The sequence below is a fragment of the Ictalurus furcatus genome, chromosome 1, assembly GCF_023375685.1.
Source record: "Ictalurus furcatus strain D&B chromosome 1, Billie_1.0, whole genome shotgun sequence".
NCBI classification, from domain to species: domain Eukaryota; kingdom Metazoa; phylum Chordata; class Actinopteri; order Siluriformes; family Ictaluridae; genus Ictalurus; species Ictalurus furcatus.
Genome location: NC_071255.1, coordinates 7,552,151 through 7,565,970, shown reverse-complemented (window position 1 = coordinate 7,565,970; position 13,820 = coordinate 7,552,151). Strand labels below are relative to the sequence as shown.

At 38.1% G+C, this 13,820-nt stretch overlaps 1 protein-coding gene across 1 annotated transcript in view; it reads left to right on the top strand.

Annotated features, from left to right (window-relative positions):
• The first annotated feature begins 3,521 nt into the window (after nt 1-3,521).
• Nucleotides 3,522-13,820, top strand: part of spaca6 (sperm acrosome associated 6) — a 49,732-nt gene continuing 39,433 nt past the window's right edge. The window contains exon 1 of the mRNA XM_053622897.1: nt 3,522-4,002. The gene's annotated coding sequence lies outside the window, so the exon portion shown is untranslated. The remainder of the gene's footprint in view (nt 4,003-13,820) is intronic.

Below are 13,820 nucleotides of genomic sequence, written 5' to 3'. Positions count from 1 at the left end.
CAGCACCACTGGCTCTAATGCAGATCAATACACATTTGGATTGCCTGTGCACTTCAGGCATCTGCATCTTTGTAGGCATGTGGAGTAAAGTGTGGTGTGTTTCATCCTTTCCAGTTGTTTAAATGCAGTCAAGGAGAAACTGACATTGATTTTGAGGTTTGAATGTGGATTTTGTGCTTAACGCTCATGGCCTGGCCTGCTTACATTGTAATTGTTCTTAGTTTATAAATAGCTGCCTTGTATGAATGACTCTATGATGACTCTATGATGATTGTGTACACATAATTTTATGTAATTTATTCTTAAATCATGAAATATAAATAAACAGTTTAATAGACATAGTTCATGTACAATATTGTACTGTAAATGACAGTCACCAATGTGTCCTCAGCATCACAAATTTATAATATTGCATTAAAGGTTCATTACTCATATACACCATTCAGGCATAACATTAAAACCACCTGCCTAATATTGTGTATGCCCAGCTTGTGCCACCCAAACAGCTCTAACACTTCGAGGCATGGACTCCACAAGACCTCTGAAAGTGTGCTGTGGTATCTGGGAATACTGTTGCCTTGAAGGGGTGTACTTGGTCTGCAACAATGTTTAGATAAGTGGTACTTGTCAAAGTAACATCCACATGAATGCCAAGACTCAAAAGCAGAGCATCACACCTCCTCCACCAGCTTCCCTTCTGCCCATAGTGCACCCTGCACCCACATAATATAAAAGAAAATGTGATTCATAAGACCAGACCATCTTTTTCCATTGCTCCATGGTCCAGTTCTGATGCTCATGTGCCCATTGTAGGCACTTTCAGTGGACAGGGGTCAGCATGGGCACTCTGACCGGAGGCTACATAGCTCCATTTGCAACAAGCTGCGATGCATTGTATGTTCTGACACCTTTCTGTCATAGATAGTTTTAACTTTTTCAGCAGTTTGTGCTACAGTAGTTCTTTTGTGGGATCGGACCGGACGAGCTAACCATCACTCCCCCTGTGCATCAGTGAGCCTAGGGCACCCATGACCCTGTCAGTGGTTCACTGGTTGTCCTTTCTTGGACCACTTTTGGGAGGTACTAACCACTGCATACACTTGAAAACAAGATGGTTCATCTCAAGGGGTTTGTTGTAAAGAATAAACTCGTATACATACTGGGAATACCTCACAAGACCTGCCATTTTGGAGATGCTCTGACCCAGTTGTCTAGCCATCACAATTTGGCCCTTGTCAAAGTCACTCAGATTACTCTTGCCCATTTTTCCAGCTTCCAACACATCAACTTTCAGAACTGACTGTTCACTTGCTGAGTAATATATCTCACCCCTTGACAGGTGCCATTGTAACAAGATACTCAACGTTATTCACTTCACTTGTCAGTGGTTTTTAATGTTGTAGATGTTTGGTGACATTCATTGTTCAGCACAGGATATATTGAACCATTTCTTTCTAGTTTGTGTATTGCCATATTAAATGCTAAGCAAGACAAGTTTAATTACTAATTATTTTGTTTGTCCTTAATGAAATGCAGCTCTTCTGCAATTCTTTGAAAGTAGTTGTATTTTACTTAATATATAATTTATCAATTTTATTTAGCTAATTATTTAAACATTTATGTAACTTATTTTATTTACACAAATACGTTTTATCCTATTAAAGTGTTCGGTGACATTATAAATGCCTTGGATTGTAAACAAATTTGTTCAGCTCTCTTTCTCGATTTATCAAAGGCTTTTGACACAGTTGCCCATGACGAGCTTTGAAAGAGACTATCTATTGTAGTTCTCTCGGATAATGCTATTAAATGGTTTGTCATCTACCTTCCAGCACAATCTCAGTGTGTACTTTGAAAGGATTGCACTTCATCTGTTATGTCTGTCTCCAAAGGAGTCCCTCAGGCGTCAGTTCAAGGACCCATATAATTTTCCTTGTATATAAATAACATCTGTGATAACATTCCTGATGCTAGGTTTCATTTTTATGCAGATGATACTGCTATTTATTGTTCTGCTTCATCAGCTTCACTAGCTCTTCAATACTTGCAGTTAGCATTTGATACTGTACAGTCTCATTTATGTCATCTTAAGCTGGTTTTAATACAGACAACTAAATTAATGTTATTTTCAAACTCCAAAGCTCTATCTATGAATGTTCCTGATATTACATCCTTCCAGGGAACAACATCGAATGTGTTGCTAGTTATAAGTATTTGGGTATTTTATTTGATAGTCAGTTATCTTTTAAGTAAGCTTCATATTGATAAATTAATTTCTAAATTGAAGCTTAAATTGGGGTTTTATTTCAGAAAAATAACTTTCTTTTCTTTCAGTGCAAGGAAATATTTGGTGTCTGCAACCTTTTTACCACTGTTGGATTAAGAAGATCTGCTTTATATGAATGCTCCGGTACACTATCTAAAAAAACCTTGACATTGTTTTTCACAGTGCTTTACGTTTTATTACTGGTTGTAGCTATCAAACACTTCATTGCATGTTATATGATAAGGCTGAGTTACCCTTTCTGTATACATGGAGAGGTTTTAACTGGTACTGTTTTATCTATAAGTCTATTTGGGGTTTAACCCTCCTATAATGTTATGGGTCAATTTGACCAATTTCCACATTTGAGATGTCTGAAATACTGGTTAATATCTTTTTTCTCTTTGAAATTCTTTGACTTTTCCCCATTTAGGGTCATGAACTTATATGCAAATATTTATTCTTTTTGTGGTCTTGGATAAGCCATAATAAAGGTTTACTGTACTGTTTTCAGCTGTTTTTGCTGTTTTTTTGTGTGTGTATTTAAACTGTGGAAGTCATTTTGACCCATAACATAACGGATGTAACTTTTTTTCAACATATTAGGAGGGTTAACTCCATCTTATTTGTCTCTAAGCCTATCTAATACAAACGTATGCTATAATCTTCTTTCAGATGACCTGTTATATCTTAAAGTTCCTTGGGTCTGAACAGAGCTGGGGAAAAAAAGACTTTAATTATAATGCTTCTGTTACTTGGAATAATCTACAACATAATTTAAAGCTGACCATGCTTCCATCACTGAATGAGTTTAAAGTACTTCTAACAGATTCTGTGTTTTATCCCCTGGTAAATTGTTGTTGTGATCCTTGATTGTGTTGTTTTATGTTTTGATATTGTAAATTTGTATATATTTGTTGCTGCCCTCTTGGTTAGGTCACTCTTGTTAAAGAGATTTTTAACCTGCTTAAATAAAGAAAATGAATTATCCTAATAGGTGCATTTATTGAAATATTGATTAATACACCTTGTCCCATGTTAAAGTCTGTGAGCTTCTCACTGTCTCTGTTTTGTGTGTGTCTCCTGTGGGAAATATTGGGGCAGTTAATTTTACAGTTGCGTCCATGAGAGAACACCACTAATGAAAATGTAGAAAATAATTGGTGAATTAAAATGAAATAGAATTTATAATATAGTTGCATGCTAGTGTGCGATTAACATCACTGCTACAAAAGAGTGGAAATTTGGGGCAGAAAAAAATGAAGGGAAAAAAAGGGAGGGTGAGTCCCCCTCTCTGATACACTCCTCCTCTTTTCCTACCACTTAGATATTTCTTCCTAAGCCACCCCCTTTTCCCGGTCCCTTCCTGCTTTCACATTAACACCCCTCTCAGCTCTATCACTCATTGGGCAAGCATGCTTCTCATTCAGAGATTTGATATCCACTTGAATCCTGGCTTGACCATTATTTTACAGTATAAATTTCCTCTCTCTCCTCCCCTTTTATCCATAAAGGAAAGGAAGGAAGAACGAGAGACAGAGGTGTCTGTAAAGAAAGTGATGAAGAACGAGAGACAGAAAGAAAAAGAACACGCAGAGAAGGAGCACAAGAAGGGAGCAGGATCCATCGAAGAGGACTGTGATTAATGGGAGAGAGCAGAAAAATAAAGTGAGGGAGGAACAAGGGATGATGGACAGCCATGCTGGAATGAAACCACAGCTTCTCTCCTCCACTTCACGGTATTTAGTGCCTATATTTCGATATTTTCTCATTTATTAGCCATTTCATGTAATCCCCCATTATTCTTCTGTAAATATTCTCCCATCTATTTCTTCAGGTATTCCATTACAGCATATCAGTGCATATTTTCCTTGTAGTGGTAGGAAAAGAGATCATCCATGTGGGCACTAGGAGTAATTTCTCTTCTTTCTCCTGCCATCACTTCATCTGTACTCAAATATTTTTAAGAGTAAACAGTAAACCTTATGCTTTCTAGTTATAGCACAGCATTGCTTTTCTTGTGCTCAGGTCCAGATATAAAGACACTTATTTACTGTAACTTCAGCAATACACAAATCTAAGATGACATGATAAAGAGGATGTAACCTATATCTCTAGAGCTTACTTGCAGACCCACATGTCAGCTTAGTTTTTCACACTGTGCCATTATGTGCAAAGATTTTAGAATCTTTTTTTTAAGTGCAATCCGTTCATTGTATTCCTCCTCCTCCCCCACTCAGCACACTCCTCTCATAATCCTCCAGTTCCCATGTTTCTGTGCCTTCAAAAGGTTAGGTCTAACCACACTGCCTGTTTGTAGTTAGGAACTCAAATAAACAGTGTCTAATCATAATGATTTTCTAGTGTTTGTGAAGAGGAGTTTTCCATATGAATCTGTGGTGCCATCTTCCAGTTCTTTCCATCCCTTTCTCCATCTTTATGTCTTCTATTTCCCCATGCCACAGGAGTGCCCCTGTTGAGCAAACACTGATATTGTATTTAATTCTTCTTCTATATTTCTATACAGTACCATCTACTATACTTCTATATACTACTTTATTGAAGTTCTTGTGCTATGCTGTGTTATGCTATGCATAAAACCATTCTAGCCTAAACACAGTGGCACTGTATCTACATGAAATGGTTTAAACCTTACTATGTGTATGAAAAAGTCTCTCACTCATGGCACATTATTATGTTTTTTAATTTATTTGCATGTTTGGTTTACTGTGCTCACATGAAGCTTCTGCATTTGCCCTAAACATGCAAGTGTTGGTTCTGTTGAACTGAACACATAATCATTGGGGAAATCTATTTACTAAGTTGTCTTCTTCTCTATTTGACAACATACTCTTGGAATACAATATAATTTGCCAGTTAGCTTCCCTGCTGCAAACTAGCATGCTAATTCTATTTATTCTGGACAAAGCAAATGAGTCAAATGTATTAACAATTCAAAAAAGAAATACTTCATTCTGTCTAAGCAGTACTAGACTCAGCATAGAGAGTTTTCTGAACATGACATTATCAATTATCTGAGGTGGCAATGGAGCAAGGGATGCTTATAAAGCCTATGGCATTATAAAACTTACTCAGCAATGGCTATGATTATATATAGAACATATGGTATACAGGGAATGGAAGAATGTTCAAAGCTGTGGCATTCTTCATGGAAAACTGACATTAAATGACATGCATGATGCACTTATACTGTCATTGTCCAAGTTATGCAAATCCCACAGGAATAGATGTTCCAATTGTGTTCCAATTGTACCTTCAGATGAGCTGCTTAAGATTAAGGTGCTTAATATTAAGCGTATAGCTCCTGATTTGAACCAGCACCACACTGTAATAAATTACCATGTGACATTTCAGAATGGCATGTTGTCACTGGTTAAGACATGAATATTTCAGTTGTGTACATTGTAATGCCAAACAACACACAAAGGAAAATGTATAATTCTGTAACCCAGGTATAATAGGATCCAAAGTCCACTACCAAGAACTATTTACATCACATCAGTTATGACAACATAACGACTTTTTTCATTAATATTAATTAAAAAGATAATTACTGAAAGCAATAGCTGTGGTTGAGATTATAATAATAAGAAAACTGTTAAGACAGTGTCTTAATCACACACTGAATTTTTAATCATACACTGAAACTAAAACATCACAATTACATTAGGTCCTGGTCTGTGAGTTATAGGTTTTTGGTGAAAGGGATTTATTTTGAAACTCAAAACAAAATGGGCAAATCCAAAAATCCAACTTGCATTCAATAAACTTGCAAGAGATCAGGCAAACAGCAAACAGGAATAAAAGACAGCAAATCTAAATTGAAGTCAAGGAACAGACCACAGAAAATTAAACAGGAATATCATGCACAATGAACAGAAGGCTTGGATTCAATCCTAAACAAGCTAGGAGCGAAACCTCGCACAGAATATTGAGAGTTGAGTCTGTTTAAAGCCTGTTTTGAAGACAAGTGAGTCAATTAGAACTTTGGTGATTGTGATCTGATGAATGGATGACATGTTAGAAAATGTGATGTGGTTTGTAATTCTGTAAGCTGCTTGGAATTGTGTCCAATGTGTAAATGTTAATTTGATGGGCAGAATTCTGGGAGTTTGAGTTTCCATTGGATAATGATGTGATGTCATTCTTTGTGATCTGCAAACCATTTTGTTTGTAGTGAGAATCTTCGTATGCATTGATGGTACTCTCCCAAAATTGTTTGCTTCTACAGAACCAGTTATCTATGGCTGGAGTCTCAAAAGGAATGGCACTCCTTGGAGTTAGGAGAGGTTGATATCCAAGCAGACACTCAAGGACCTGAATAACATAGGGAGTTTTGGGCATATTCGGCCCAGGAAGGTTGTCGAGGTTACTAGCACAAAAAAACGTTCTTAGGAATTTTCCAGTCTCTTGATTTGCTCTTTTCACTTGACTGTTAGTTTGGTGGGGTGGCACCCTGAGGTTAAGCTCACTGTGATTCCCAACTTTTCCATAAAGGCCCTCCACATTTGTGACGTGAATTGAGTGCCATGGTCTGACACAATGTCCTCTGGTAATATGAAGTATCAAAACATTGAGTTGAAAAGGAACCTTGCCATTTCGAAGGCTGGGGGTAACAGTGGCAAGGGTATGAGGCACAGGGATATGGAAAAATAGTCTATGACAACTAGAATGACTGTGTGCTGTTGGGAGGGTGGAAGGTCTGTGATAAAGTCCACTGTAATGTGCAATGCAGGAGTAGATTCCCAGCAGGAAGGTGCCTAGGGACTTTGGCTTTAGCACAGTCTGAGCAAGAATAAATGAATTTCTGAATATCTGTGATCATAGAAGCCCACCAGTATCTCATTTGGAGTAAATGGATGGTTTCCTCAAACCTGGGTGTGGTCTGTGACTATCGATATGTGCGCCCACATTGTCTCGACACTGAGATCTTGGAAGCTGGGCAGAAGGGCTATGGAGGGCACGTTCCTGTTAGCTTGTGTAATTTCCTGGTTGATGTCCCATGTAATAGCCTCAATGAAGCATGATTCATGAAGGATTGATTCTACATGATCTGTAGTGGGGAGTGAGGGATAAACTCAAGAGAGGGTATCTGCTTTGGTATTTTTGGAGCCTGGAAGGTAATTGATGGTGAAGTGGAATTGGGAGAAGAACAGTGCCCACTTGGTTTGTCTAGGGGTTAGCCTCTTGGCTGTTTTCAAGTATTCAAGTTTCTGTGCTCTGTGAAGATAACAAGTTGGTGTTCTCCTCCCTCCAGCCAGTGCTATCATTCTTCCAAATCCAGTTTCACTGTCAATAGTTCTCTGTTACCTATATCATAGTTATGTTCAGTGAGAGAGAGAGCTTTCATGAAAAGAAGGCCATTGAGTGAAACTGAGGTCTTTTACCATGTTTTTGTGACAACACAGTTCCCACTTCTGTTTCTGATCTATCTACCTCCACTATGAATGGTGTAGAAGAATCTTGGTTTGGTCCATAAACACTGATGACATATCCTAAAAATTCTGTTCACATGAAATTCACATTTCTCTCCCTTTACATACAGATGATTCTCCTGTAGTTTGTCATACACTTGTTTGACATGGGTTATGTGTTGTTCCAGGTAAAGGGAGTGAATCAAAAGGTCAGCTATGTGAGCTATGACACATTTCCCCAACATGTCTTGTAAAACATAATTTATTAGTGACTGAAAAACTTCTGGCGCATTAGAGAGCCCATGAAGTTGTCAGTGGTCCCTGTGTCGAGTTGCACTGGAATGACAGAGCAGGTGTCTGAATAACAGATTACCGTAGGCATGACAAAAGGTTTCAAAATAATTGGTCATTTAATGAGCAATGACATGGGCTGTCAGCTTGTGTAGCAGAAGGAAGCTGGTGCATCTGGGAGAACAGCTGATTTAAGGTAGCAGAAGTGTTTGTTGTTGCTCTTTTAAACTAACTAAAATTTTTTCTGCAACAACAGTGAGATTTGGATTCACTTGTAGGATTTATTTAAAAAATGGCAGACAAAGCAAAAGGGCACATCCAACTCATATTCAACAAATGTGCAAGAGGTCAGGTGAAAAGCAGGAAGAAATTAGGGTAAAACCTAAATTGAAGTTAAGGAACAAACCAGAGTTAAAAAAAAAAAAAAAAGGTATATCATGCACAGGTGGTAGAGCGGGTTGTCCACTAATCGTAGGGTTGGCGGTTCGATTCCCGGCCACATGACTCCTCATGCCGAAGTGTCCTTGGGTAAGATACTAAACCCCAAGTTGCTCCCAATGGCAAGTTAGCGCCTTACATGGCAGCTCTGCTACCATTGGTGTGTGAGTATGTGCGTGAATGGGTGAATGACACACAGTGTAAAGCGCTTTGGAACCACTAAGTTAAAAAAGCGCTATTTAAGTGCAGACCATTTACCATTTACCACAATGTATTAAACGCTAGACAATTTAAGAGTGAAACTTTGTCCAGAATGTTGCGAGTTCAGTCTATTTAAGGCATGTGTGTGCGTGATTGAAGACAGGTGAGTCAGTTACAAGTCTGGTGATTATGATGAATAAATAATGCATAATTATGGAATAATGAATGGATGACGTGTTAGAACATGTGATGTGGTTTGTAGTTCTGTAAGCTGCTTGGAATTTATGTCCAATGTGTAAATGTTAATTTGATGGGCAGAATTCTGGGATTTTGAGTTTCCATTGGATAATGATGTGACATCATTCTTTGTGATCTGCAAACCTTTTTTTTTTGGTGATAACCTTCGTATGCATTGATGGGTACTCTCCCAAAATTGTTTGCTTCTACAGAACCAGCTATCTTATGACTGGAGTCTCAAAAGGGGTGGCGCTCCTTGGAATTAGAGGAGGTTGATATTCAAGCAGACACTGAAAGGACCTGAATGACACAGGGAGTTTTGGGCATATTTGGCCCAGGAAGGTTGTCGAGGTTTCTTGCACAAAAGCATTCTCAGGAATTTTCCAATCTCTTGATTAGCTCTTTTCACTTGACTGTTAGTTTGGTGGGGTGGCACCCTGAGGTTAAGCTCAGGGTTATGTTGAAGGGCAGACTTCTTGGAGTTTGAGTTTCCCTTGGATGATAATATGAGATTTTAAATTCCACTGGGTGTAAATAATACTGTAAGATAAGATATTAATTCTGCTCATTTGCTCCCCTCACATGGAAATGCTTATAATGTATTTGCTTGATTACTATGCAGCCCCTCATATGAAAGAGGACCTGTGATGATTCATGTAAAATAGTGGAGATGTGATATAGGTATAGACAAAGTAGTTCCAGCCTGCTGTGTCTGAAGTCTAATTATTTTTCAGGTTAGGGTGTACATCGTAAAGGTTCCTTCATTTACAGTGGGGGAAATAAGTATTGAATGTCAACATTTTTTTCAGTACATATATTTCCAATGAAGTTATTCACATTAAATTTTCACCAGACATCAGTATTAACTCAAGAAATATGGAAATATAAAGAATTCACAACATTAAAGTCCATAAATAAAGTTATATGTAATAAAGTGGAATGACACAGGAAAAAAGTACTGAACATGCTAACTGAAATTAATTTTATACTTACCTTTGTTTGTAATGACAGCTTCAAGACGCTTCCTGTACGAAGAAATTAATCGGCCGCAGTATTCAGGTGTGATTTCGGCCCATTCTTCTAAACATATTGTCTTTAAATCTTGTTCAGCTAGATTCAAGTCAGGTGATTGACTGGGCCATTCTAACGCCTTGATTTGTTTTCTCTGAAACCAACTGAGAGTTTCCTTTGCTTTGGATCGTTGTCCTGCTGGAAGGTACACCCACTTCTCATCTTCATCATCCTGTTGGATGGCAGCAGATTCTTATCAAGAATCTTCCGGTAAAGGGCTCCATTCATCATTCCTTCAATTATATGAAGTCTGACAGTACCATGCAATGCAAAACAGCCCCACACCATGATGCTTCCACCTCCAAGTAGTGTTTTAAGGGTGATGTGCAGTGCCATTTTTTCTCCAAACATGTTGTGTAGTACGACAGCCAAAAAGTTCAATTTTGTTCTCGTCTGACTAGACTACACTCTCCCAGTATTTTACAGGCTTGTCCAAATGAGTTGTAGCAAACTTTAAACGAGCTTTGACATGCCTTTTCATTAGTAATGGAGTCTTGTGGGGTGAGCGTGAGCAGTGGAGTGCATTGCCTATTGTTTTCTCTGTGACGATGGCACCTGCTGCCTCCAAGTGTTTCTGGAGCTCTTTCTGAGTGGTCTTTGGCTCTTGAGCTACTCTTCTGACTATTCTTCTGAATCCCTGGTCAGAAATCTTGCAAGGAGCTCCTGTGTGTGGCCGGTTGATGACGGAGTGATGTTGCTTCCACTTGTGGATAATAGCCGCAATGGTGCTTACTGGTGGATTCAGAAGTTTTGAAATACGTCTGTATCCGATTCCACCAATATGTTTTCCAATATTAAGGTTGTGAAGGTCTTGGGAGAGCTCTTTGCTTTTACCCATCATGAGATGTTTCTTGTGTGACACCTTGCTAATGAAAAGCCTTTTTATAGACCATCAATTTTCTAAACCAGCTGATATTAATTTGCACAGAGGTATAATTACTTACGGATTTCAGCTGGTTCCTTGCCTTATCTTGCCTTGGCGAACTTCTTTTTCTTAGCGTGTTTAATACTTTTTTCTGTGTCATTCCACTTTATTACACATAAGTTTATTTATGGACTTTAATGTTGTGAATTCTTTATATTTGCAGATTTCTTGAAGTAATACTGATCTGTTGAAAATTTCTGGCGGAAATAGTAGTAGTGTTTCCAAAGTCTAAACGCCACAACATATCCAAATTGTATTATTTTCCTCTTTTCTTAGGTCTAAAAGCTTGAATTGTTGGGGGTAGACCATGAAAGGGAAGAGAGAGAGTGTGTCTATTATATAAATGCAGCAATGTGCATCGCTCATTTTGTCACATAGCTGGTATTAATGTATGATTCATGCTTCTGTGTAACTTTAAATTTAGGGTTGATGAACATATTTTTGTTGTTTTGATAAACTCATCCAGTTCAAAGGACTTCACTTGTGTTGAAACAAAATGAAACAAAACAAAATAAAACACCTACCGTGACTGAAACGGTTCTGACATCACAGATATTAAATATGACTTTTCTGCAATATACACGCAAGATGATATTTGTGCATGATGCTATACAGTGATAAGGAAACCTGAAATTGTTATTTCATAAATGTTACTCTGTGAATCTAGTATATCACAATGAATATTGTTTCTTGGTGCAGCACATGCCTAAATATGCTTATGAATTATGTTTGTTTATGAGTTATTTTTCAAGAAAGCAGAGCTATAATTTATATACAGTAGTATGTTTTATTAGTGTATTTTATAACACAGCAATGATTAAATTACACAAAGGTATGAGCTATCATTGAGCAATCCTCTTAATAAATTTACCAGAGACGATATCCAAATAATACATAGAAGTCGCAGTGTTATGTCTCTTTTTTGGAAATGCGCTTTATAGCAGATATTGTTATATACAGTCTGTCATACTCGACCAGGAGAGACAGGAAGAAGATGGTAAAGATGATATACAGTGTGTTATTCGATACAGGTTCAAAAAAGTACCATGTGCGCACTCTGGAAACTGGAGAGCAGATGTTTATATCTCAGGTTATGTACCTGGGGATCGATGACCAGTCTGGTATGTCTGTGCCTGAGGGTATGTCTGGCACTGACAAATTGTTACTACGTGACTTAGACCTTCAGAGGTTTGAACTCCATATAAATTTTGGAATGTGTTCTGAAAAAACAAACAAATGCATGTTCAAGAGTGTGTTGAAGCTGAGATATGACAGAAACCCTAGGTTTGAAATCATTGCCTCCAGTAGAGACACCAGACACTTACTTAGTAGTACAGGCTAATGAAGCTTTGTGCATAAGACTGTGATGCATCCAGCTCAAATATAGAATAGCTAATATGCTGGTTTGTAAATCATCAGACATACTGACAATGGTTATATAGTGCACACTTGCTATTGGCCCTTAAGGAAATTATGCTTGCAGCAAGAGATGCAGTGGTCACAGAAATCTTACAGACAGCACTTCAAGCAAATTACTGGGGCTGTTAATGCGAATGAGGTGTTTGGTTGGTTGTAGTTGTTGGGTAAATGTTTGTAAAAAAAAATTTTCCACTGACAAGTTTTTAGCACTGACAGGTTTTTAAGTAAAAACACATTGCACCAGCTGCTGTTGACAAATTGACAAGTCTTTGATGCACAGGCCCAGGAAGCATTAAAAGATTGCATCCTTCTCTCTGAGACAAAAACAAATGCCATGATGCAACAGATTGCCATTAGGCACTCATATGTGCTGGCACAACATTCCTGCAGAGCTTGGTTTCAAACACGGGATACGGCGGGGACCACATAGGTGGCACTACAGAAGCACAAAACACAGAGGCTTTTTCGTGTCAAAAAGGGCATGATCGAAAGCATAGTTTTCTGAAACTGCCAGCGTATCCCAATGTCGTTCCTGAATCTGAATGGCTAACCATGGGGTGGTTCATCCCTCTGCAATTCTTTTGGGACTTGTTAACAGAAAGATCAGTGATTACTGAGCACACTGAAGATTTAATGTTCACCACTGGCCACTTCCAAACACAGGGGTCCATTCCACAGAGGTGCAGGGCCTAAGCAAACTGGCTATACGGATTGCAGAAGTGAAAAACATATAATAAAAAACATGCAATAGAAATAATAAAGGAAAGTCTGACTGCTTTTTTTTTTAAAACCAATATTCTAATATGAGAGACTTAAATGACTTCTTAAAATGACTGCTTTTCTGTGTGCTACACAAACCAGATTGATGTGATTGGTGAATTGACTCTGAAAAACTCCAGAAGAAAGATGTCTAGGGTTCCTGCTCACCTGCGTGAAAATGCCATAGGCCTGCTGCAGGGAGGCATGAGGACTGCAGATGTGGCCAGAGCAATAAACTGCAATGTCTGTAATTTAAGACACCTAAGACAGTGCTACAGGGAGACAGGAAGGACAGCTGATCATCTTTGCAGTGTAAAATTACATGTAAACGTGTGTGTCCCCAGACATGATCAAGAACTTGCAAAAGCCTTGGTGGAAGAGTGGGGGAACATCTCACAGCAAGAACTAACACATATGGTGCAGTCCAGTGGGATGAGATGCACTGTAGTACTTAAAGTACTTTTAATATTGACACCCCCCCAATTCCATTTCTGTTCATCAAATGTCTGTGAAACTTGTTCATTTTATGTCTCATTTGTTGAATCTTTTTATGTTAATACAAATATTTACACATGTTCAGAAATTTGCTTTAAATAAAAGCAGTTGAATGTTAGAGGACATTTCTTTTTTTTTGCTGAATATATATATAGCTATGCAGAGATCAAAAGATATTAAAGCAAAAACTTGCAAAAGGTCAATGATTAATATAGACAGAATGACACACCAGCCTTGTGCATTGAGCGGTCACAAACGAAGAACCATATAAAGTACAAGATTCATG